A 27570-nucleotide genomic window follows, 5' to 3' on the forward strand; every position below is an offset into this window, starting at 1 on the left:
TTTGGCACGAGGCCCAAAATATGGTATTCAGCTCAAAACATAGTAATACTTTCCAAAACGCAATGATATCAAACACTTTTCAATCAAGTACATGACTTAATAGTCATACGGGACAGACCAAGTCATGATCCCCAACGGTGCACGAACCCACGCTCGTCATCTAGAGTATGCATCACCTCAGAGTAGCACTACGATGTGAAATTCGGGGTTTTATACCCTTAGAACACCATTTACAATCATTACTTACCTCAAACCGGTCCAAACCCTTGCCTCTTGAATCGGCCTCCAAATGCTCCAAATCTAACTAAAATCAGTATATTATCATCAATATACACTAAAGGAACAAAACCCAAGCGAAAATAATCAAATTAACTCAAGAATCCCGAAATTGCTCAAACCCAGCCCCCAGGCCCACGTCTCGGAATCCGATCAAAGTTTCAAAACCTGACAACCCATTCAATTACGAGACTATCCGTACTAGTTTCACTCAATTCCGACTCCGAATCGGCTTTCAAATCCCCCATATTAATTTTATGAAGTTCCACAATTTCCCCCCAAATTTTCACCCCAAATCTCTACTCAAATGATGAATCCAACATTATAATGTTGTATTTTAGCCAAAATTGAGTTAGAATCACTTACTCCGATGGTTTTCTTGAAAATCCCTCGAAAAATCACCAAAGCCCGAGGTCTCTAGGTCAAAATACGAAATAAAATCCCAAATCTCATATTTATAGTGTACCTTTCGGATTCCCATCATCGTTGACCATGGATTTACCGCTGACCGCGCTTCTGGTGGCTGCACAAATAGGCCTTAGTATTTTGGCCATAACTTTCTCTACAGATGTTCAAATTATGATTTCGTTACCTTTATGGAAACTAGATATGAAGGTATACAACTTTCATTTTTGAATCATCTCAAAATTTCTTGTAGATCAAAAGATATAGGCTTTCGAACACTACTAGAAAATAAGCCTAAGGCAACGCCATACGTTCCGTTGCAATAGTAAAAAAAATCCGTTGCGATAAAGATAGTGCCACGGTTTAGCGTCTGTTGCGGGAACTTGCATCGCTATTGGTCTATTGTAACATCTTTAAGCAACGGTTTCATAACCGTTGCCATAGGAACATCTACTGCGACGTTTTATCATGATCAAATCCAACGATTAATAGTGAGTTATGGCAACGGTTTTGAACCGCCACTATTTGTGTATTGCGACGACTGAGAACCATTGCTATAGACATTATAACATTTTATATATTGTTTTGTTTTACCTGTTGGAATGGTTATTACATGTTGATACAATGGTTATGCTGAGCTACTGCAACAGTTATGCTGAGCTACTGTGACTACTGTTGGAAGCTATTAACGGTATCACAACAAGATAAATGTTTAATACACTGAAATTAATATATAACTGATGAAATATATTCATCAACAGAATCATAATTGAAAATATACACCTACGATTATCCATTTATAAAAGTAAAATATACGATAAAAATGTTTAATAATCCAAGAGTTGGAATACATAAGTTTGCAAAATAGTTCAAAAATAAAAACATTCCTAGATTGTCTGAAGATTCTTCAACCAATACTTTTAGGTAAGGTCTTCACAGCTTTCATCTCCCCCTTGATCATTTGGTTCACCTATAAATTCAACAAGAACAAAAATAGTTAGAGGGTAGGAAAAAAAATATTGCCTTCTCAATATCATTATTATTGCACTATATATTAACACCAATAAAATAATATAAGTACTTAGAAGACAAAACAAAAAATAAAATTAGCATTGCCACTTCAGAAATCAAGCTACAAAAAAGAACCAGAAGTCCAAGTATGCAAAATGTTACACCAAAAAAAAGTCACCCTCAAAATGTTACACCAAAAGAAGTCCAAGTATGCAAAATATATTATAAAGGAGGGCAAGGATCTTGAGACTTATTTAGACAAGTACTGGGCTCCTCACCCTCAAACTAGTGTATTTGTCCACCAACCCATCACACTGGTTTCAAAATCATGCTTGCCACTGCTACTTTACATTCTATATTGGAGAATAGGTACTTAGCTTTTTTACTTAGAAATATGAAAGAGGGTATAATGTGCACCAGCAGAAACTGAAGGAAATGTGCACCACATTACTAGCATCATGATTTCATACACCAGGGTAGCAATAATATCTACAAAATTACGCACCACAACACCAAAATTTCAGTAGCACAAAATGAAACATTAGTAGATCAATTGCAGTAGGTTGCCATGTGTCTATTAAGTACATATTCAAGATCAAAAAGCGAGAAATTATTGTACGCGATGCCAGTGGGTTTCGTCACTTCAAAGATGGTTGTTGTTCTTGTGGAGATTTGGTGACAATCTGACTGTAGGTAATGGTCACTCCCCCTTTTCTCATATCGAGACTGTTTATGAACCCTTATTTCCTCTGTTAGATGTAACAATATTCAAACCTTGAAATGTTCACAAAAATTAAAAAATTTATTTATTTTCATTCATATTGAAAAGTGAATACAGTATTTCTCTGAATACCATGTGTCCAAATGTATTTACATATATGTTTTCCGACCCCATTTTATTTTCCTTTAGTTTGATTTATCCTTCAGAGCAACCAGATTTCTCCAGGAAAAGAATGAGTTCTTTTATTTCTTTTTTTTTCCTGGTAAAGATGCTTTACTACTATAATGTAGTTACTAGTTTCTCCAAATATATGAAACTAAGTCAGAATTCTCCACATACAGATTGATTGTCTGATTGATATGCGCCAATCCATCAACATATATGTAGTTAGTGGAATTGTAAGAGTTAGTCAATTATACAAACTCAATTGATTAATTAATGCTTCAATTCCAAGTTAGTGGAATTGTTAGAGTTAGTCAATTATACAAACTCAATCGATTAATTAATGCTTCAATTCCAAATCAGTCAGGTTAAGTCATTTATACTAATTGAGATTGAGGTCGCAACTCTCCATTCTGAATTATGGAAGGTAAAGTTAGCAGTATAAGGACAACTAAAACTATGTCAGAAAAAGATACAAGTCTGGGAATTCCTAGAACATAGGGCAGTCGACTAGGCAACTTTGGCAATCTTTTTTCGAAGGAGCTAAACCAATCTGGAATTGCTGTTAATACGACATGAAAATAGGATAACAAGAGAAGATTATCATATTGGGACATCAACAAATAACAGTAGGATATCAGGCAGAATTGATCGCCAAAGCAGTGTAAAGCTAAGGTACGGGCCAGTGCCATTTTTGCAAAAAATGGGTTATTTGGGTAAGAAGCAAACCAGTACAGGAATTTCAAGCAATAATGGGCTTCAGTCATATGGCTCTGTTATTGAGAAATCAGTCTATGTTTCTAAGAGATACAAATTGTGCACACAACAAAGAGGAAAAGAGAGACCAGTCTCTGTTTCTGAGAAATCGATCTCTGTTTTTTAGTGATACAGATTGTGCACATAACCAATTTATAACTAATATCAAAAAGAAATCAAACCTTGATTGTTGCTGCCAAAAGATGGCCTGTTGATTGGTTGAATAGCTACTTATTGTGCAGACGAAGCTTCTCTTGGTGAACGAGCACACAAGTTTGCTAAAATATTAGGATCAATTTGCAATCCTGAACGCTGAAGCTGTACAAAGATATCTCCTAGAATTTCTTGTCGCATCATTCTCTTTTGTTCCTCATATTGTTCCTTCTGTTTCTCAAATTGTTCCTTCTGTTCCTCGAACATTATTGTCATCCTTTCTTCCATTTGTTGCACCATATCATTTGTAGCATTTGAAGAGGATTCAAAATATCTCACTTTTCCTGTCAAAGAAGTTCTTCTAACCCCTCGTCCATCGTATGAAATCGGTATCTATTGATGAAATATCCAGTATATCTTTTTGCAACTATATTAGGCCCTTTAGCTAGCCATCGTAAATGATTTGGCACTTCAACAGTTTTAACTTTCTCTTTGAACCAGTTGCCGAATTCCTGACTATGATTTCATGCTTTAATCCATGCATTTGATCTTGTTTTATTATCAATTAAACTCTTATGTTCCCTGCAAACATGAATATTTTAGATTCATATATTAGGCCTTTATGAATAAGGTATAAATTATCATATCATATAAATAAATTAATAAAGTTTATAATAAAAATGATAATTATCTTACTGGATAAACATCTCCATTTGTTCATCTCCGGTATTGAACAGAACATATCGATGTGCTTCAAAACATAATTGTAAACCCATGATAAATGCATTGCCTTTGTTTTTCTTCTGACGTCCGATTGGATGGCCTATCTTAGGGAATATAGGTGACATATCATCTCCCTCTGTTTCAACCCCTTCATCATCTTCTGTTTGTTACCTGCTAAATCTTGTTTTCACCTCATCATGTAGGTATCTCGAACAAAAGGTCAAACACTCTTCGGCCAAATATCCCTCCGCTATTGACGCTTATGGATGATATCAGTTACGAACAAATGCCTTATACAGACACAGATTTCTCTCAATAGAATACATCCAACGTAAATGAGTCAGACCTCCAAGCTTAATTTCATCTACTAAATAGATAGGCAAATGTTCCATTATGTCAAAAAAAGTTGGAGGAAAGATCTTTTCAAGGTCACATTCAATTTCATTGATTTCAGATTGCATTTTATCAAGGTCTCTTCGCCTTATAACCTTGCTACATATGGCTCTAAGGAAGTTCCCCAACCTAATCAAGACCAAAGAAACATTCTTGGGCAACACTTTTCTAACTGCAACCTGGAGCAAGTAATGCATGATAAAATGAGCATCATGACTCTTGTACCCTAATACTTTCATTTCCTCCACTTCCACACGTCGTGATATATTTTACCCACACCCATTTGGTAATTTCACATTTTTTAAAACAGTGCAAAACAACTTTTTCTCTTCTGGTTTCATGGAGAAACAAGCTTTAGCCAAATAAACTTTTTTATTATCCTTATTTTTTAATGGTTGAAGCTCTTTTCGTATCCCCATCTCTTCCAAGTCATAGCGAGAATTTACATGATTTTTTTACTTTCCAGGCATATCCAATAAAGTACCAAGCAAACTATCACATATGTTCTTCTCGATGTACATTACATCAAGATTGTGTCTCAATTTGTTATGTGCCCAATACGATAATTCAAAAAAGATTAATTTTTTCATCCATGGACCCTCATTACCCCGACGCCATTTCTTTTGACCCTTTCCGAAGACATGATTAAATTCACCCAATTCTTCTGACACATCTACACCTGACAAGGGAGTAGGTGTTGTTCTATGATCCTCTTTACCATCAAATGATTACTTATCTCTTCAAAATGGATGATTAGGAGGCAAAAATGCCCGATGACCCAAGTAACACATCTTACGACTATGTTTGAGATACTGAGAACATGTGTCATAATTACAAGTCGGGCATGCCAGTCTCCCCTTGGTGCTCCATCCGAAAAACATTGCTAGTGCTGGAAAATCACTAACTGTCCACAACAAGGCTGCACACATTTGAACGTTTGGCCAGATTTAGCATCATATGTTTCTACCCTTGTTTCCCATAGTTCCTTCAATTCAGCAATTAGTGGTTGTAAGTATACATCTATATTATTTCCTGGTGAAGAAGGACCTGGAATAATCATTGATAACATTATATACTCTGGCTTCAAGCAAATCCATAGTGATAAATTATAGTTCATTAGCATAACAGGCCATGTACTATGGGAAATGCTCATGGTTCGAAACGAGTTAAAACCATCACTTGAAAGACTCAATCTAACATTACGAGGATCCCGAGAAATCCTTGTGCAAGAAATCAAAATTCTTCCATGCTTCCTCATCAGCAGGATGTCTTAAATTCCCATCATTGAGTCGTTCAGTAGCATGTCATCTCATAGCTGTAGCTGTTTAAGAGCACATGAATATCCTCTGAAGCCTAGGCTTTAAGGGAAAGTACCTTAAAACCTTTGCAGGGATTTTTGAGCTTGCATTAGTCACGCCATCAACAACATTCTTCCATCTAGAAGTTCCACATACAGAGCAATTATCATTTTTCTCATTTTCATTCCAAAAAAGCATGCAATCCTTAGGGCACACATGTATGTTTTCATAATGAAGACCCAAGTTTTTTATCATATGTTTTGCCTTGTAAAAAGACTCGGGTAGCTTAGCAAATGGAAATGCCTCTTTTAACAAGACTAACAAGTCTGAAAAAGCCACATTACTCAAGCCATGAATGCATTTGATTAAGTACAATCGAATGGTGAAACTAAGTTTAGAAAAATTCTCACGCCCCAGATATAACTCTTGTTTTCCTTCCTACACTAATTTAATTTTTTTTTGCATCTTCAGATGGTCCCTCTCGCACACCTTCTTCATGGCTCATGTCACCTTCAACATTTCTAAAAGTGTCATGAAGTAGTCCATCAATATCATCACGCATGTTGGAACCTTCATCACCATTGCTTGGATGTGGATTATTTCTCGAGGAAATATTTTTCCCGTGGAAAATTCATTTGGTGTATCCTTGAATAAATCCATAACCAACCAAGTGATCCCCGACCACATTTCTAATACGCCAATAACAATTAGCACATTTTTTGCAAGGGCATAATATTTCATTACCTTGGGAAGCCCGTTCAAATGCCTTATCAAAAAAATCATTCACTCCGCGAATATACTCATCTGTGGATCTTTAGAGACCCATCCAACTTTTATCTCCATTATCCATTGAATATTATATCCCCTATGGGTCACAAATGCAAATCATAAAAATTAAGATCTAAATAACAAATTTTAGAAATTACTGGAGATACATAATTATATCACTTAATCTAAATCTTTCTCTATTGCACAAAAAGAAAGAGATGCAAACTATGACAATGATATTAATGGCGAGACCAACTAATGTTCTAAAGTAGCATATATGCTGAAAAGTTATATTCATTATCTCGTATATTTTGAAACAATCATGGTACTGTTCTCATCACACAACTATTCTGGCAGGTACAATCTCCTAAAAAGTAAAGCAAGCCAAGAACTTATTAGTTACCTAGAGAAATATTGTTTTTTTTCTAGATATTAAACCGCCTTTATAGAGCAGTAATATAAATCCTTTATTGTTATAACTCCACCTCTCTTTCGCTGCCATGTAACTCCTTGGTTTACTAATTATTAGCACCATGACATCCTACTTACTTAAATTGTAATTCCCATTTTGGATTTCAAAAGAGCTATTAGTGAACTTAAAAAAACACCAGCTATCTTATTACTACTTCAAATATTAAGAAATGAGGAGATTTTTTAATGTCAGAATTCTCTGTAAATTAGCAAGTAACTGTATTAATGATGAGGAAACCAAGATCTGATATGTTGGAACTTCTTCGGTTATTTGATGATGCAGGGGTTACATGGCTCCAGAATATGCAATGCGCGACTACTTAACTAGTAAAGCAGATATCTACAGCTATGGAGAAGTTGCATTGGGGATTGTTCGTGGGAAAAACGTACAAATTATAGGCCAGCGGAAGATTGTGTTTATCTTCTTGACTGGGTAACTCTTATTGTGCTTCCATCATCCTTAAAAATGACTTCCCCTTCTATTTTCATTTTCATGTAAACCAGAACATTTAGTAATGGAATGTCATTATTGTTCCACATATCAACTTGTACATTCAGACTCAAAGAACTCTCAAATTTTGCTTAACAAGTTATATTTTCCCAGTACATTAACTATTTTGAATTTTGATCTTTTTGGAATAGGCTTATGTTATGCAAGAGTGCGGGAGTATATTGGGATTGGTTGATCCAGACTTAGGTTCCAACTACTCAACACAAGAAGCAATGGTGGTACTAAATGTTGCACTTTCTTTTCAAATATTTCCAAATATTTCCACACTACCTAGTAATACAGATTTTCAAGAAACCTTTGTCATTCTAAATAGATATGAAAACCAAATTTTATAGCAAATATAACAGTAAATGCTAACTGTGAGCACGTGATTTTTGCTTCACGAAAATTACTCCAAAAGAAAAAAAATAATAATAAAGCAAAATTATCTTGGTGTGCAATTATTAGGATTTGCGTGACATTTTTGATAAATATTTGTGTTTTGCCCGTAAATGTTTACTTTGTTGTAGTTAATTGAAAAATACAAATATATATATATATGTTGCCTGCATTTAGGAATTAATGGTACATTAGTAATTAATTAACCATAAATTTGGTTAAAAGAAAACCACAAAAAATATGCATGTGTATTCTTCATTGTGTGATTTTATGCAGGTGTTAGATAATATATATGTAGTTTTATATAATTTTATTGGGATGTTGTTTAATTTTGATAATTAAAAGAAGAGATGGAAAATGGTTGAAAATAGAAGGAAAATCGGGATTGGGCCACCCTAGGTGGACCCAAATCCAGGCCCAAAGCAACCCCATACCCGGTCCAATTTGTTTAAGTTTCCTGACGCTCCAAACGACATCGTTTTGCTACGTGTAATCGGAGCCGATGGATCAACTCAATCCAACGGCCAGAATCACACCCCCCAGATCCGTTAATATGACCCGATTCGTTCCCCTATCCGATCTCACCCACCCTCATACCCAAACGACGTCGTCCCTCTTTAATGAATAGATCCTGGTCATTGATCACTCTCTATCCAACGGCCAGGATCAAGCCACCCCCTTCCGTATATAAGCTCCCTAGCACACCCCACGCCCCCAAACCAAACCCCACCCTTCACCACTGTACACCGTCGTCCCAAACACAAACCAAAGCCCCGTTCCAAACCCTAGCCGCCCCCATACACTCTCACCCTGAACCCGGCGGCCCTGATGCCGGTGACCACCAAAATAACACCCCTGGTGCACCTCACCACCCCGAACACGGATCTGCTACCCCCTTGCCTCGAAGCACACTCCATCATCTCGAATCTTAATTTAAAGGTTCGAGCCCAACCCGGACTTACACCAACCCACCCCAGTTTCACACCAGTCACCACCCTGGCCTCACTCGTGACCAAACCAAGTTTGGTTTGGTCCGAATCTACCTACAAATCCTTAAGCCCAAAATCGGACTGGTTCGAACCCTAGAACACAAGAACCTTGGCCAGTTTAATAGAGGGTTGGGGTCTAATAGACCTTAATCAAGATGTTCTCGGTCGAGAACACCCCGATTAAAGTTTGTTCGACCTCAAATGGTCAAATCTAGTTCAGGCCTGGGTCGTTCGTTGTTGAGCATCCACAGTAAGTTTTCTTTTTCTTTTCTAGTTTTGTTTGAATATTGATTGAGTTTGTTAACATGTTTAGTCAGTATGTTTGTTATTACTGATGTGTTCTTTCAATTCCCTCCATCTTCGTAAGACCTTTTTATTTTGGTCGATTACTCTTCTGTTTATTGTTAAATACGTATGGTGAGATACATGTTCGATTAGATTAATATCGTCGAATAGATAATTCATATAGCCTCCCTGTGTTGTGCAAAGTTGTTGAAGGCAGTTGATGCCCTGTTCGTGTTGTTTGATTGATCGACTGATTGTTCCATGTTATAATTAGTATAGTCGATTAGATAAACGTCGTCGATTAGTTTTATAGGACTGAATGTTCAAATATTCTGATTCATATAACTTCACATGATTGATCGAACCATTGTCGTTCATTGGATGCTTGACATTGTTTGAAAGTGGTTTGTAACTGCAATACAAACAATTAGAATTCAGTCTAGGGCAGCTTCGAATTTGAACTTTCAGAAGTTCAAAATGTCCCACTGTTGCAGTAGGATAATACGGTAATAAGCTGGGGGCTAACAGGGGTAATTTGGGGGTTTGAAAAGAACAGAAATGACTAGTTTAAGTGAGCTGACATAGGGTACTGAAAAGGACTTAAACTAATGTAATAGTGGGGAACCAAACTTGGTAGCATGGGGTTGATTAAATATTAAAGGCTGCCCATACCTTTGGGCAGAAAACACATGCTAGAAGGCTATCAAATGGATGGGCATGGGGCATTTTTTGATTAGTTTAAAGGAGTTATGGGCAGGAAAAGGCTGAGGGGATGAAGGCAGCCTGGAGCCTGCCATTTCTGCCTACAAATAGGCCTGTTTAGGACAAGGAAAGGGGGTTCTTCGAACAGAGAGAGGTCAGTGAGTATTGAAAGCATAGGCTGGAAAATTATTGAGTGTTCAGAGAATAATAAAGCCGTTAGTTCTAAAGGGTTGGTCTGTTACTATTTCGTTAGGGTATTCTGATTTCCCTGTGGGATTACTACTGTAGTATGGGCTTCTGTATGTTGTTGATTGAGTTTGGTCTTATTGCTATCGAAGCCGTCGTTGGTTATTCGTCGAGTTGTTGCGATTATTGAACTGCTGTCACTATTGCATTTGAATATTCTGGGTTTTTTTTTTCCTGTTGGTTTACTACTCTGTTCTGGGATTGGTGGTTGATTGCTCGACCACCTGTGGGTTTGTCATTGTTGTGGAACTGCTGTTGCTGTTTATTGCTGTTGTGTTACTGCTGTATTACTGCTGTCTGGTTGCCTGCTGCTGATATTATTCTTCTTCTCATTCTTGTACACATTCTAATTTCACTGGTGTAATGATGAATTCGGAGCATGAATTAGAGTATAAGAAGAATTGCAGTCTGAACTTAGCATAGTTATTTTTATTTTTTGCTGTTTGTGGCTTAGAACATCTTTGTATGCTTGACATGTAAAGTTTGGCTTTCAAACTGTGTAATGAAACAGTTTTCAGTCCATAAGAGTTAGGCCCGGTAATTTGTCGTCGTATGTTAATCAGAAAGAAATTAGCGGAGTAGCAGTGATGTTCGGCCAACAATGGTTTCACATAGGGTCGGTTAAAAAATGTCAATGCAGTAATCACGTTTGTTTCACCCTAGTTCATCAGTAGATAATGTATATTTCAAAGGCACACTAGGCAGTTTGGATTATCGCAAAAAGATAAAAAATCGCGTAGTTAAGCATGAAACATGTAGCGGTATCACTTAAGTTAGATAGGGTCAGCTTCCGTCTTTTCACCTTTAAATGTTAAACGTGTGTGGAATAATTAACTGAACCTCATATGTATGCTCGTCGATGAATAAGGTTGCATATGTATAACTTCTTCATCTGATAATGTTAGTTTAAATTAATCAAAGAATAGTTAATCTACTTCGATATTATTGTGCGTCAATCTCATGTTCCAGTGTTATTAAATAATAGAATATAGAACGGAAGCAATCTCTCTTTGTACAAACTCGATTGCAATTTTCCATTTGCATTAACCGTAAACTAATAACTAATAAGTTCGACTTTTTTAGCATGTAATTAATTAAGGGATCTCCTTTTATTTTTAGAGACGAACTTAATAGAAGAAATGTAGTCACTATAGGTTTATCCTTTAAAAAATAAGAATGAGATGGGCCTCGCCAAATAAAAATACAAAATTGCGGGGCCCTCAGTAAATATTGGCTTTAAAATTGCTTAGACTTCGGGATGGACCGTTTAGCAAAATTCCACAGCCCTACCCAAAGTAGATGATACGCTAGTCGCGCCTTTAATAATTTAATTTTCTTAAATTCGGGTGCACATTGATGTGACCCAAATCCAAATCTCAATGGAGTCAAAGTGTGTCGACGACCACGGGTACATTGATTGTAACGCGGTTCGAGACACATTTTCACAACGTTGCAATTCCTTGTAAAAAAAATAATAATTATGAAAGCGGTAAAAAGTTAAAATTTGCACATAAGTTCATATTTGTATAAAATCAGATAACCAAGCCGAATATAACAGTTGAGCGACCGTGCTAGAACCACGGAACTCGGGAATGCCTAACACCTTCTCCCGGGTTAACAGAATTCCGTATCCGGATTTCTGGTACGCAGACTGTAATATGGAGTCATTCTTTTCCTCGATTCGGGATTAAATTGGTGACTTGGGACACCCTAAATCTCCCAAGTGGCGACTCTGAAATAAATAAATAAATCCCGTTTTGATTGTCCTTTAATTGGAAAAAACTCCTACGCCCTCGCGGGGGCGGAAAAAGGAGGTGTGACAGCTCTGGCGACTCTGCTGGGGATGACCTGCCCAGAACCACTGGTTCAGGGTTAGAAATTCGAGCTTAGATGAATTGTTATATTTGGTTTTATCTGATTCTATTACATGATATATGCCTAGTGTGCTAAATGATGCTTCTACCGCTTTGATATTATCTGAACTGTATATAAATTGTGCCGAAACCCTTCTCTTCTTACCTCCGGGGAGAAGCTCGCTGGTCGAGACTCCCTATTCTGTTAGTGTCATACCCAAGTAGAAAGAGGCTCGGATAAGTTACAAAGCCGGACGACCCCGCGGGTCCCCGGTACGTAGCCCCCTCCTCGACTCGAGTTGTCCGCTCGTGTAAGCCAGGTCTAGAACAAAGCCCAGTTTGAAGCTTAGTAAAACATAACTTCATGCCGGATCCCTAGTAGGAAAACGCTTATTTGCATCACGCTGCATTTGACTTAGGGGGCTCAACACAGAGGTGAGGCCCGTCTAGGAATAGCAACCTGGAACAAAAATACCATCTTGTGGCATCTTATCTGTTAGCGCATTTAATTTGCTTCGAACTTGCATGTTGACCGGCGGGTGATAACGGGAATTTTGAAAAATAAATAAATAAATGAAAAAAAAAATTCAAGAGTTTCTCACTTAAGAAAAAGCAATGTCCAAATATTTTCAATTTTGAGAAAGACCCGTGATTTAGATAATTTTCTTGCCCGAACTACGTCGGTTTGATTCTCACCGGATGTGGGATACGTAGGCAACCCCTATCGGGTCCAACTCCCCGTTTTTTTGCCAATAATGATATATAATAAAAAATATATATGTATATACATATGTATATATATACATATATTGTTTCTTTCAGAAAAAAAAATGGAAAAATGTTTGGAGTCAAAATAAAGATTTTTTTGCTTTCGTCTAAAATCACCTTAATAAATGTGCAGAATGAGCACGAGTAAGAGTTCATCTGAGGCCATTATAAACAAAGTTCCTTTGGGCTTGCGCATGTGGTGGAACGACTTAGAAGGATCAGGGCGAGATACAGTCAAAATATACTTGGGAAATTTGGTTGGATTGCTGGACATCGATCCACGAGGGGATATTATCAGGGCTTTAATTTCATTTTGGGACTCGGCACACAATGTATTTCACTTCTTGGACTTTGACCTCACCCCGACGCTGGAGGAGTTGGCAGGGTACATTGGATGTCCTAAAATCCCTATGAAAGAACAGTATCTCATTGCACCAAGGATCGTGACCATACACAAGTTCCTGGACATCGTAAAGATCCGCAGAACGGTACATAACCCAGAGTTATCAAAAGGGTTTTGTAGTTTGGCATTTCTGTACGACAGGTACGGTCATCTGGGAGGGTTCAGCAATCCCGAGAGTAAGATTTGCAGTGGGGAAAGCCGGTTGAAATGGGAGAGGCATAGATGTATTGCTTTTATGATAGCCTTTCTGGGTTTTCTGGTGTTCCCTAGAAAGGATGGGAAAATTAACATACAAATCGCTGGGGTCGTCAGAACTTTGCTCAAGCAAGAAAACAACACTCTGGCACCAATGATAATAGCAGATATTTTCCGCGCACTCACTATTTGCAAAACCGAAGGAGGTTTCTTTGAGGGATGTAATATACTACTGCAAATGTGGATGATAGAGCATCTATGTCATCGCCCTCAGTTATTGAGATATGGGTCATCACAAAAGACTTGTATAGAAGAGTTTCCCACCAGGGTTGACGGTTTCAAACTGCCAGAAGGGGTCGCCGAATGGGTCACGCTGTTGCGCTCGGTGTCAGCAAACCAGATAGAATGGGCATTTGAGTGGCTACCCATAGATGAGGTCATACACATGTTGACCGCTGAGTCTCATTTATTGTTGATGGGTCTCCAAAGTATCCAGCCCTACGCACCATGCAGAGTGTTGAGACAGTTGGGGCGATATCAAATAATCCTGAGGGAAGAGGATCTCAGTAACCAGGTAATCGAAATCGGGCCTGGTGGGTAGTTCCCTGAAGCGGTCGTTCGGAGAATCTGGAATGAATGTCAAACCCTGAAAGAAGATACTTGTGTACAAGATCAGGCCAAGGGCAAAGTGTCGCCAAAATACCTAACGTGGTACAGAAGAGAGCTTGAGCATCAGAGACCAGCTAAGAGAGCTCACATCCAAGACTTTGCGGAGTCATCGCATGCATAGTGGGGCTGGTTAAAAAGGGAGGAAGGCTACCGGGCTGAAATCGGGAATCTAAAGAAACAAGTTGAAAGGCTTATATTTGAGAACAACGTGCAAGTCGCCTCCGAGCGGGGTGAAAATAACAAATTAGCCCAAGAAAACCAGACACTAAAAGCCTGCATTCGCCAAGCCAGTAAGAGTAACAGCGACCGACAGAAACGTCGCTCCGACGAAAGATTGATATCAGACTTGAGAAATCAGGTCAGTCAAAGCTAAGAAGAATTAGAGAGATCAGAAGCTTGCATAGCAAGGATGAAGGTCAGATGGGCAAAAGGTACAATGGCCCGGAGGCAGCGTCTGCAACAAGTCATAAGGGATTATGAAATGAGCATCGAGATATTAAGGAAAACGAACTCCACTCTTTATGAACGGATCTTCAAACAAGCACGAGATGCCCAGGCCGACCGAAGACGTTGTTACGATGCAATGACCAGAATGGAAAGACAAATGGAGATTTTCCAGGATCGACTTGCCGACAATGCTCAAGCACTGGGATTAAAAGACCGGCGAATAGAGCAATTGTTCGTTGAAAGGGACAACATTCAAGGAAGAATTGATGAGATTGGGCACTACATATACATGAGATGCCTAACATGTGAGCAAATACCTCGGAAAACCCTCCTTATTTACATTATGGGCTGCGTCCACCGGATCATGAATGAGCTGAAGAGCTTGCAAAGAGACCTTACACCAAGGGCCGCGGAAAGGCCGAGCGATGCCTCGCGAGCCTTCAAGTTGGAATTGTAGCCCCTAGTTCGAGTCTTGTTTAATGGGCTTTGTGTTTTCCTATGTGTTGTTTTCTTTCTGTCGATGAGTTAGGTTAAGAACTTTGGGATCTGTACTATTGCTGTTCTTTGTTTGAAGTAATTTGTAATAAAAAATTTTGATGATGAATTAAATGATTCCAAAAGAATTTTTTGTGTGTCTTTACTTTGTGGCAGAACTATGCCCTGTCTGATTCACGCGGGGACGTGATACGTAGGCAATCCACATAAGATTCGGTCGCCATTAACAAAAAGAAAAGAAAAAGAAAGAAAGAAAAAGAAAATATAAAAATAAAATAAAATACAGGGGTTCCCAAAGTACTTTTAAAAGGACAAATAAGCAAACCAGGATGACGCATGTTGTCGAAGCAAAGCATGTTAGAAACGGTTAACTGCCTAGGAGCATTTGCATCCCCAGTGTGTTGTTATCAAATCTGTTAAAGCTCTAACGCTAACAAGTTTGTTATTTTCCACAAAATCCAGACAGTTAGTTGTTAAAGAATTCTGGCAACACACCCTTACCAAACCAGATCCAAAGGACCGGTAACAACGAGCATGACTACTTCAGAGAATAGTACCGAGGAAGAAAGGCCGTTGAGCCAGTTGTTAAAAGAAGCGATGGAAAAGATAGAAAGGATGGGACTGGAGATGAATGCAATGCAGTTAGCTCTAGCCAAAGCACAAAAGAGCCCTGAGCCACTAGGGCACATGCCGGAATACCCTCACTCCGGCCCTTCAACAAGACTCCCGAATCACCGTTATCATCAGGAGAGAAGCCCCCATGATTCCCAAGCTCCACCACCCCATCAACCTCTCCCAACACCAAATGTTCCCACTTTTGTGGGACCCACATCAGCCACCCTGCAAAGATCGACCAGCGAGCCATTGTTTCAGGCTCATGATACACAATACTATCCCCCTAAGCCCACATTTCAGGCACCAGAACCCCATACCTACAACTCACACTTAGAGGTACAGGCAGAGATTGAAAAGCCGGTTAAAGTCCCAAAACAAGATGAGGTGATGAGGAAGTTCAAAATCCTGGAGCAGTCCTTCAGGAACCTGCACGGATTGGGCAACCAGGCCAGCGTGGCCTACAAGGATCTATGCCCTTTCCCGGACGTCCAACTCCCGGCTGGTTTCAAGATGCCTAAGTTTGATTTATATGAATGGCACGGTGATCCCATGGCCTAAGTTTGATTTATATGAAGGGCACGGTGATCCCATGGCGCATTTGCGGGGATTTTGTAGCAAAATGAGGGGGGTAGGTGGCAAAGATGAGCTGCTGATAGCTTATTTCGGCCAAAGTCTGAGTGGATCGGCACTAAAATGGTATACCAGGCAGGATTCCAGCAGATGGTACACTTGGGATGATCTGGCGCAGGCTTTTGCAGGTCACTTTCAATACAATCTAAAGATATTCCCCAACCGTCTCACATTGCTGAGGACCGGAAAGAAGCCTGGGGAAAGTTTTCGCGAGTTTGGGTTCCACTGGAGAGAGCAAGCGGCCAGAGTTAATCCTCCCATGAGAGAGGGAGAAATGGTGGACTACTTCTTGCAAACACTAGATCCAACTTACTTTGGTCACTTGGTGACGACGGTTGGAAAATCCTTCAACGAAGTAGTGAAGATAGGGGTCATGATAGAAGAAGGTCTAAGGTCTGACAAAATCCTGAATTACTCGGCACTCAAGGCAACGACCCAGGCTATTCAGAGCGGCACGGGAGGTGCGCTGGGAAGAAGGAAGAAAGAAGAAATTGCCACGATTGAGGCAAGCAGTTGGTCCAGGTCTGGCAAGCCACACTACAACCAACCCAGACCCCACAGGCCAAACTACCCATACAGCCCACCACAGCACTACTATCCACCTTAAGAACCACCTTTCACCGTCCATCAAGCCCAAACATACACCCAACCTCCGGTTCGCCCACAATGGCATGCGCCAGATCCCCACAATACATACCCACCTCCACATAATACCTACCCACCACCACAAAACGCCTATCCTCCACCAAGAACATACAGGAACCCTCCGGGGACGGGTTTTCGAGGGAATCAAGCTGCTAAAAATGATAGGCTGCAGAAACATAGAGCCTTTACCGAGTTGGGAGAGACCTATACCGCCGTATTCCACAAATTGAGACGGTTGGGTTTGGTGAGTCCTATCGAACCTAGAGAGCAAAACCCCCCACCCCAAAATGTGGACAGATCAATAAGCTGTGAGTACTTCTCAGGAATGTTGGGGCATGATACTGAGAAATGTTGGAGGCTGAAGCAGGAAATACAAGATCTTATTGATGCCAACAAAATCGAGGTCCAGACGCCGGAGGCACCTAACATCAACCAGAACCCATTGCCAACACACCACGAGGCTCACATGATCGAGTTGATGTATGAGGGAGGAGAGCTGAGGAAGCCCTCACAGACAGTGATGACGATCCAGGCCGCTCCGGCAGAAGGATCGGCCAGTGGAAGACCGGGGGTACAGTCGCAGGGAGAAGGCGTCAAGCCAGTAGTGATATTGGGAAATAGTCTATCCACCGTAACAAGCAAACCCGAGCCAGCCAAGTTGATAATATCAGGGACTCCACCCATACCCGCAGTTGTGTTGAAAGGGATATACAGGGACATGGTCACCATAAAGCCTGTAGTCCAACTGCCAATGATTGATAGCAAGGCCGTGCCTTGGAAGTATGAAAAGGCAGTGGTGATATACAAGGGGAAACAAGTGGAGGAAGATAGTTGTGAAGCGCAAGGACTGACTCGATCAGGACGGTGTTTTGCTTTGGTGGAGCTGAGAAGACCCAACCCAGCTGCAACAAAGAAACTTGTGTCCGAAGAAGAAGCTGAGGAATTCTTGAGGAAGATGAAAGTGTAGGATTATTCCGTGTTCGAACAGCTGAAGAAAACACCGGCCCAGATCTCGCTGCTATCATTACTAATCCACTCTGATGAACATCGTTGGGCCCTGATGAAGATACTGAATGAAGCTCATGTGCCCAACGAGATTTCTGTAAATCACCTGGAAACGATTGCCAACAAAATTTTCGAGGTGAACAGGGTAACATTGTCAGATGATGATCTACCGGTAGAAGGCACGGAGCATAACAAAGCTCTCTACCTAACTGTAAAATGTGAAAGTTCGGTAGTTACTCGGGCATTGGTGGATAATGGCTCAAGTGCCAATATTTGTCCATTATCCACCCTGAACCAGTTAAAGATCCACCACGAAAGAATCCACAAGAATATCATTTGCGTCCGAGGATTTGACGGAAATGGAACAGCCACCGTGGGGGATATTGTACTCGAATTAACCATCGGTCCAGTCCAGTTCACCATGGAGTTCCAGGTATTAGATGTCGCGGTATCTTATAACCTTCTGTTGGGACAACCGTGGATCCACGCAGCTAAAGCAGTGCCTTCCACCCTGCATCAAATGGTCAAGTTCGAGTGGGATAGACAAGAGGTCGTACTGCACGGCGAGGACACTGCGTACACCATGGGTGGCACCATTGTGCCCTTCATAGAGACCAACAATGACAAGGGTCCCTGGGTTTACCAGATTTTCGATGCGATGTCGGCAAGCAAGATTTCTGAGGGTGAGATCATTCAGCACCCTAGGGTAGCTTCTGCAACGATCATGATGGTCTCAGAGATGCTGGGTAATGGGTTTGTGCCAGGAAAAGGCCTAGGGGTTGAGCTTCAGGGGATTGTCCAACCTGTCTCCCTGCCCAAGAATTTGGAAACCTTCGGGTTGGGGTTCAAACCGACCGCGGAAGAGGTAAAGGGAGCGCGGAAAATGAAGAAGAAAGTTTGGTTTCTTCCCAAACCTGTGCCACGTCTCTCAAGATCTTTTGTTAGAGAAAGTGCCAAGGGGTCACCGGTCCCAAATATTCTCGGACCATTGATTGGGATGGACGGGGACCTGAATCAGAGTTTCGAGAGGCTATTCGCTGATGTCAGTATGGTAGAAGTTGGAGAGAGTTCCAGCAGAGCGGACATACAGTTTGTGGGGCCTGAGGCCAAAACAAACAATTGGACGGTTACTCCTCTTCCTATCCGGGGGGAGTCCTGGTAGTAGGCTTTGATTTTTGCTTTTCTTGTTCGGATTATTCCAGGGTGTAATCCAAATTTTATTTTGTTTTGTAAAAGTGTGAACCCTGTTATCCCGCAAGTTTAATAAAGTTCTCTTCTTTTGTCTCATTTTAATTTTGTTTTGTTCTTTTTCTTTCTGAACAGTTCTCTTTTTACTGGTTCTAATGACATGGCATGCACAGCGGATCTTCGACCTAGTCTAATAAATCAATCCGAGTCCAACTTAATGATACAAGAGGTCGTTTGTGACAATGAGTCTGAATATGATGAGGATGAAGCCTTCAAAGAGATAAACCGAGAACTATGCCAATTTGAAGAGAAACCCAAGCCCAACCTAAATGACACTGAGACTGTGAATCTAGGAGACGCGGATAACGTTAGAGAAACCAAAATCAGCATCCACATTGAGCCAAACGTCAGGGAAGAATTGATCAAAACCCTCGTGGAATTCAAAGATGTTTTTGCATGGTCATATGATGATATGCCGGGATTGAGCACCAATCTAGTGGTTCACAAATTGCCCACTGACCCGGCATACCCTCCGGTCAAGCAAAAGCTAAGGAAATTTAAAACAGAGATGAGTGTAAAGATCAAAGAAGAGGTGATTAAGCAGCTGCAGGCGAAGGTCATTCGGGTCACTCGATATCCCGAGTGGTTGGCCAATGTGGTACCAGTTCCGAAGAAGGATGGAAAAATCAGGGTATGCGTCGACTACCGCAATCTCAACAAAGCAAGTCCTAAGGACAATTTTCCATTGCCCAACATCCATATCCTGATCGATAATTGCGCGGGGCGCGAGATCGGATCCTTTGTGGATTGCTATGCAGGATATCATCAGATCTTAATGGACGAAGATGATGCGGAAAAGACAGCTTTTATTACGCCATGGGGAACTTACTGCTACCGGGTAATGCCGTTCGGATTGAAGAATGCCGGGGCAACATACATGCGAGCAATGACTACTGTGTTTCACGACATGATACACAAAGAAATTGAAGTGTATGTAGATGATGTGATCATAAAGTCTTGGAATCAGGGAGACCATGTGGCAGACCTAAGGAGATTTTTTCAAAAACTCCGAAGGTATGATATCAAGCTCAACCCGGCCAAATGCGCATTCGGGGTTCCATCAGGAAAGATGTTAGGATTCATCATCAGTCGACGGGGTATTGAGTTAGACCCATCCAAGATCAAATCCATCCGAGATTTGCCACCGCCAAAGAACAAAACGAAGGTAATGAGTCTATTGGGGAGGCTAAATTATATCAGCAGGTTCATCGCCCAACTCACGGCAACTTGCGAACCCATATTTCGGCTGCTGAAAAAAGATGCTGCGGTAGACTGGATAGCGGAGTGTCAAGAGGCTTTCGACCAAATCAAAGGGTATCTGTCCAATCCCCCTGTGTTGGCTCCACCTGAGCCAGGGAGGCCATTAGTTCTTTATCTGACAGTCCTAGAGAATTCATTTGGTTGTGTACTGGGGCAACACGATGTTACAAGAAGGAAGGAGCAGGCCATTTATTATCTTCGTAAGAAGTTTACAGTGTATGAGGTCAAGTACACTCAACTCGAGAAAACATGCTGCGCCCAGACTTGGGTGGCTCAGAAGTTGAAGCACTACCTGTCCTCGTATACTACTTACCTCATATCCCGTTTGGACCCATTGAAGTACATTTTTCAGAAACCTATGCCTACAGAGAGGTTAGCAAAATGGCAAATTTTGCTCACCGAGTTTGATATCATCTATGTGACGAGGACGGCCATGAAAGCCCAAGCGCTGTCTGACCATTTGGCAGAGAATCCCGTTGATGAAAAATACGAGCCTTTAAGAACGTATTTTCCCGACGAAGAAGTGATGTATACAGGTGTGCTGGAATTACCCGAGGAACAGGTTTGGAAGCTTTTTTTCGATGGAGCCGCGAATGCGAAAGGAGTTGGAATAGGAGCAGTACTCATTTCTGAAACAAGACGTCACTATCCTGTTACTGCTCAACTACGCTTCTATTGCACCAATAATATGGCCGAGTATGAAGCTTGCATTTTGGGTCTGCGATTAGCTGCGAACATGGATGTCCAAGACGTTTTGGTCTTGGGAGACTCGGACCTCTTGGTACATCAGATTCAGGGTGAATGGGAAACACGGGATTTGAAACTCATACCCTATCGATAATGTTTGCACGATCTGAGCAAGCGATTTCGATCAGTGGAATTCAAACATATCCCAAGAGTCCATAACGAGGTTGCCGATGCATTGGCCACCTTAGCATCAATGTTACACCACCCCGACAAAATGTATGTTGACCCGTTGCACATTCAGGTTCTTGATCAGCATGCTTATTGCAACGCGGTAGAAGAGGAAGTAGATGGCGAGCCTTGGTTTTACGATATAAAGGAGTACCTCAAAATGGGGATATATCCGGAACAGGCCACTGGAGACCAAAAAAGAGCCCTTCGGCGTTTGTCGAATGGTTTCTTCCTCAGCGGGGGAGTGTTGTACAGAAGAACCCCGGACTTAGGATTGTTAAGATGTATAGACGCCGGTCAAGCCACGACGGTTATGGCAGAGGTACATGCTGGAGTTTGCGGGCCACATATGAGCGGATATGTATTGGCAAAGAAGATCTTTCAAGCAGGGTATTATTGGCTCACCATGGAGCATGATTGTATCACTTTCGTGAGGAAATGCCATCAGTGTCAGATACATGGAGATCTGATTCATTCTCCGCCAACAGAGTTACATACGATGTCAACACCCTGGCCATTTGTTGCATGGGGCATGGATGTCATTGGGCCTATCGAGCCGGCAGCATCCAACGGCCATAGGTTCATTCTGGTGACCATCGACTACTTCACCAAATGGGTCGAGGCTAAAACCTTCAAGTCGGTAACTAAAAAGGCAGTGGTGGATTTTGTTCACTCCCATATCATCTGCAGATTTGGGATCCCGAAAGTGATCATCATGGATAATGGTGCAAATCTTAAAAGCAGCCTGATGATATAGGTATGCCAACAATTCAAGATTACACACCGCAATTCCACCACATATCGTCCCAAGGCGAATGGAGCGGTCGAAGCAGCCAATAAGAACATCAAGAAGATACTGCGGAAGATGGTGGAAGGATCCAAACAATGGCACGAGAAATTATCCTTTGCCTTGTTGGGTTATCGCACTACGGTCCGGACTTCCATAGGTGCAACTCCTTATTTGTTGGTATACGGTACTAAGGCAGTAATACCAGCGGAGGTCGAAATTCCGTCCCTCCGGATTGTCGTTGAAGCCGAGATTGATGATGATGAATGGGTTAAAGCTCTTTTAGAGCGGCTGAGCTTAATAGATGAAAAAAGATTGGCAGCAGTGTGTCATGGCCAGTTGTATCAGAAAAGAATGGCAAGAGCGTACAATAAAAGGGTACGCCCCAGACAATTTGAAGTAGGGCAGCAGGTATTGAAACGGATCCTCCCGCATCAGGTCGAAGCAAAAGGCAAGTTCGCCCCAAATTGGCAAGGGCCTTATGTCATGACCAGAGTGTTGTCCAACGGTGCTTTGTGCCTAACAGATGTCGAGGGAAGATGTGTCGACATGGCTATCAATTCTGATGCAGTCAAAAGATATTATGCGTAATTGCTTCGATTATGATAGTTATTGGTTCGTTTGTTTGTATTTGGTACTTATTGGATAATGAAATGATGGAGACAATTCTTTCTTCTATCCAAACACTTTTAACCCTTGCTCCCCCTTTTTTGAGCCTTAAGTTATTCTTTCATACCCCTCTTTTGGAATCACTAATGGGAAAAAGATATGAAAAGAAGATGAAAAAAAGAAATTAAACGAAAAATGAAAAAAAAAGAGAAGATAAAAATCGCAAGAAAAAAACCCTCTAGGAACTACGTTTGACCTGATTCCTCAAAGAGGATACGTAGGCGCCTCACGGCTTGGTCATAATGTGCGTAATGCGCATAGCTCAACATAGTGTAAATATGAAATTCCCCAAGCAGGAAAACTGGGGCAGGAATTATGTTTTGAATATCCAAAAGGGTTTGATTCCAAGAGTTGTAACACTTCACCCATTGGAGTTAAGTTAAATATTTGACACACAAAACCAACATCAATGCCCAAAAGACCTCCCGATCAACGTTCGAGAAGTGCCAAGTTAGTACAATGGAAGCCGAGGATAATATGATGATCTCCAGCAGAGAAGGGGATCATAAATTAGAAATGAACTGATATCCAGAAAGAATCTCGGAAAGAGAGAGTCATGTCGGCAGCACCCCAATTCCTGTTGAAGGGCAAAATGAGAGAGTCTTATCGGTGAAAACCTTCACAGGCACCATAAGGCGACGAAAGATGAGAGATACAAAATGAGAGAGTCTTATCGGTGAAAACCTTCATAGGCACCATAAAGTGACTAAAGATGAGAGATATAAAACGAGAGATTCTTATTGGTGAAAACCTTCACAGGCACCGTAAGTCGCCGGGAGCTGAGAGAAAAGAGAGAGTCTTATTAGTGAAAACCCCTCGAAAGGCACTGTAAGGAGACAAGACAGATTGGCAAAGGGATCCACATTGGCGAAGAAATGGACACCTATTCATCTCTGGCAAGTAAGGCCATCAAGCAGGTTGATTGGCACAAATAGACTGGGTCGGAAATCCATGGTAAACGACATGATCATAAGGACGAGTCATATCATCCAGATAAGTTCTTTTCTTTTTTTTCTTTCCCACCAGTATTTGTTCAGAAAGATTTTCCTCCTTTTCTATCTTTTTTTTTCCGTTTCTTTCTAGAAATTCATTTTGAAAAGGATTTTCAGAGTTTACTACCAGAGGCCGAGGTGGTACAAAAGCAAAGTACGCATGGGACAGGCAAAAAGCCGAGGCAATAAGACAAAAGGCGTTTGTTGCAAAACCAAAGGATGAATTGCTTAGAAAGTTGAGGGTGACGTGAAGAAAGCGGAAAACGACGAGTGGGGGACTTGTAGACCAACTTCCAAGAAGGTTTCCCCGCAGAATGTCGATAAGTCACGGACCCGGGTCCGAGGTGGTCAGACACCACATGAAAGGAAAATTAATCCGCTGCAAGATAACCCTAACAGTCCTAAAGGTTATCCCCAGGTGGTAATATGCAATGCTTTGCAGTTTTGGGAGGAAATAAACTTCTAAGAGAGGGGTTTTAGGATTGAAGAGGACTCCCACAGTTTGTTTTGAAAAGAGAAAGCAGGGAGGGGATAAATGGAAAACCATCCCCAGCAGGCAGGTCACCCCCAGCAAGCAACTTTATCCCCCAACCAGTTTTGGGAGCACAGAGCAAGGAAAAGAAAAGGAAAAATCATCCCCCAGCGAGGACGACACGGCTGCCCACCATGATTAAAACTAACAAAATCCTCTTTGTCTGCTGCAGGAAAATAAAAGTTGATGATGGCAGAAGGACGCGACGCAAGAAAGGTCACCAAAACTGGGGCAGAAATTTTTTTGTCATTTTCTGCCATTTTTCTCGGGAGAACGGGGAAACATACTCAAATATTTTTCATGTCTTAGTTTAAATAAGCGCCCACCTGTATAACGAGAGGAATATTTTTATGTCTTAGTTTAAATAGGCGCCCACCTGTATAACGAGAGGAATATTTTTATGTCTTAGTTTAAATAGGCGCCCACCTGTATAACGAGAGGAATATTTTTATGTCTTAGTTTAAATAGGCGCCCACCTGTATAACGAGAGGAATATTTTCATGTCTTAGTTTAAATAGGCGCCCACCTGTATAACGAGAGGAATATTTTTATGTCTTAGTTTAAATAGGCGCCCACATGTATAACGAGAGGAATATTTTCATGTCTTAGTTTAAATAGGCGCCCACTTGTATAACGAGAGGAATACTTTCATGTCTTAGTTTCAATAGGCGCCCACCTGTATAACGAGAGGAATACTTTTATGTCTTAGTTTAAATAGGCGCCCACCTGTATAACGAGAGGAATATTTTCATGTCTTAGTTTGAATAGGCGCCCACCTGTATAACGAGAGGAATATTTTTATGTCTTAGTTTGAATAGGCGCCCACCTGTATAACGAGATGAATATTTTCATGTCTTAGTTTAAATAGGCGCCCACCTGTATAACGAGAGGAATACTTTTATGTCTTAGTTTAAATAGGCACCCACATGTATAACGAGAGGAATACTTTCATGTCTTAGTTTAAATAGGCGCCACCTGTATAACGAGAGGAATAATTTCATGTCTTAGTTTAAATAGGCGCCCACCTGTATAACGAGAGGAATACTTTCATGTCTTAGTTTAAATAGGCGCCCACCTGTATAACGAGAGGAATACTTTCATGTCTTAGTTTAAATAGGCGCCCACCTGTATAACGAGAGGAATACTTTCATGTCTTAGTTTGAATAGGCGCCCACCTGTATAACGAGAGGAATACTTTCATGTCTTAGTTTGAATAGGCGCCCACCTGTATAACGAGAGGAATACTTTCATGTCTTAGTTTAAATAGGCGCCCACCTGTATAACGAGTGGAATACTTTCATGTCTTAGTTTAAATAGGCGCCCACCTGTATAACGAGAGGAATACTTTTTAGTCTTATACTTCAGATTTTGAAATCAGTAACCCACCAGAAGGCAGAAGGTTACAACAGGAGTCCCCAGCAGGAACACAATAAAATTTCTCAGCACCGGGAAGCAAAAGGTTGCAACAAGAGGTCCCAGCATAAATTCAAGCGCCTGAGTCAAAAGGAAGAAAAGACGCGTCTTGAAAGAAGTGGTTTGCGAACATTAAATTATGCCCTGCATAACAAATCTGATGAGGAAAGCCGTATCCCTGAGGAACCGCCGAGAAGCTTGATAAAGAAAGCCATGTCCCCAGCAAAATGATGAAAACTGGTATTCAGAAAGGCAAAAGGCCAGTATCATTCCCAAATTCACGGAACAAAAGCATCGGAGGAAAACACAAGCCGACAAGAAAGCAAGGCAACAAGGACAAGTTGCAGTTTAGTCTAGCTTTTTGTTTTCTTGTTAAGCACAATGTAATAAGGAGACCGTTAGAGCAGCGATAGCAGCATACAGCATGTAACAGCACACAACAGCAGTGAACATTACAGTCCCACGGTAGTCCCAGCTACCAAAACTTCCCGAACTATATAAACCTGATTCCCTTCTAGCCAGGGATATGTAGGAAACCTTTGAAGCAAAGGTTCGGTTAAATCGTTTTAAAAAAAATGCTTCACACGGAGTACTCGGATGGGCAAAAATCGCTCACTTTATCTTTGCACGAAAACCCTTCGTGTTTTCGGACAAAGAGGGGCAGCTGTGAGCACGTGATTTTTGCTTCACGGAAATTACTCCAAAAGAAAAAAAAAATAATGCAAAATTATCTTGGTGTGCAATTGTTAGGATTTGCGTGACATTTTTTATAAATATTTGTGTTTTGCCCGTAAATATTTACTTTGTTGTAGTTAATTGAAAAATACATGTGTTTTGCCCGTAAATATTCACTTTGTTGTAGTTAATTGAAATATACAAAAAAAATATATATGTTGCCTGCATTTAGGAATTAATGGTACATTAGTAATTAATTAACCACAAATTTGGTTAAAAGAAAACCACAAAAAATATGCATGTGTATTTCTTCATTGTGTGATTTTATGTAGGTGTTAGATAATATATATGTAATTTTATATAATTTTATTGGGATGTTGTTTAATTTTGATAATTAAAAGAAGAGATGGAAAATGGTTGAAAATAGAAGGAAAATCGGGATTGGGCCACCCTAGGTGGACCCAAATCTAGGCCCAAAGCAACCCCATACCCGGTCCAATTTGTTTAAGTTTCCTGACGCTCCAAACGACATCGTTTTGCTACGTGTAATCGGAGCCGATGGATCAACTCAATCCAACGGCCAGGATCACACCCCCCAGATCCGTTAATCTGACCCGGTCTGTTCCCCTATCCGGTCTCACCCACCCTCATACCCAAACGACGCCGTCCCTCTTTAATGAATAGATCCTGGCCATTGATCACTCTCTATCCAACGGCCAGGATCAAGCCACCCCCTTCCGTATATAAGCTCCCCAGCACACCCCACGCCCCCAAACCAAACCCCACCCTTCACCACTGTACACCGTCATCCCAAACACAAACCCAAGCCCCGTTCCAAACCCTAGCCGCCCCCATACACTCTCACCCTGAACTCGGCGGCCCCAACGCCGGTGACCATCAAAATAACACCCCTGGTGCACCTCACCACCCCAAACACGGATCTGCTACCCCTTGTCTCGAATCACACTCCATCATCTCGAATCTTAATTTAAAGGTTCGAGCCCAACCCGGACCTACACCAACCCACCCCAGTTTTACACCAGTCACCACCCTGGACTCACTCGTGACCAAACCAAGTTTGGTTTGGTCCGAATCTACCTACAAAT

At 41.1% G+C, this 27570-nt stretch overlaps 2 long non-coding RNA genes across 5 annotated transcripts in view; one reads left to right on the forward strand and one right to left on the reverse strand.

Annotated features, from left to right (window-relative positions):
- Window positions 1–1470: 1470 nt before the first annotated feature.
- Window positions 1471–27570, reverse strand: part of LOC107808949 (uncharacterized) — a 33699-nt gene continuing 7599 nt past the window's right edge. For 2 of the 4 annotated variants that reach the window (XR_012694753.1, XR_012694755.1), the window contains exons 3-5: window positions 4181–6763; window positions 3514–4066; window positions 1471–1651 (exon numbers count right to left, since the gene is read on the reverse strand). This is a non-coding gene — a long non-coding RNA (uncharacterized LOC107808949). The remainder of the gene's footprint in view (window positions 1652–3513; window positions 4067–4180; window positions 6764–27570) is intronic. The other 2 variants (XR_012694754.1, XR_012694756.1) reach the window with 1 other exon arrangement.
- Window positions 1672–27570, forward strand: part of LOC107808953 (uncharacterized) — a 28033-nt gene continuing 2134 nt past the window's right edge. The window contains exons 1-3 of the long non-coding RNA XR_012694757.1: window positions 1672–2385; window positions 7421–7570; window positions 7780–7866. This is a non-coding gene — a long non-coding RNA (uncharacterized LOC107808953). The remainder of the gene's footprint in view (window positions 2386–7420; window positions 7571–7779; window positions 7867–27570) is intronic.

This window comes from Nicotiana tabacum, chromosome 9, assembly GCF_000715075.1.
Source record: "Nicotiana tabacum cultivar K326 chromosome 9, ASM71507v2, whole genome shotgun sequence".
NCBI classification, from domain to species: Eukaryota; Viridiplantae; Streptophyta; class Magnoliopsida; order Solanales; family Solanaceae; genus Nicotiana; species Nicotiana tabacum.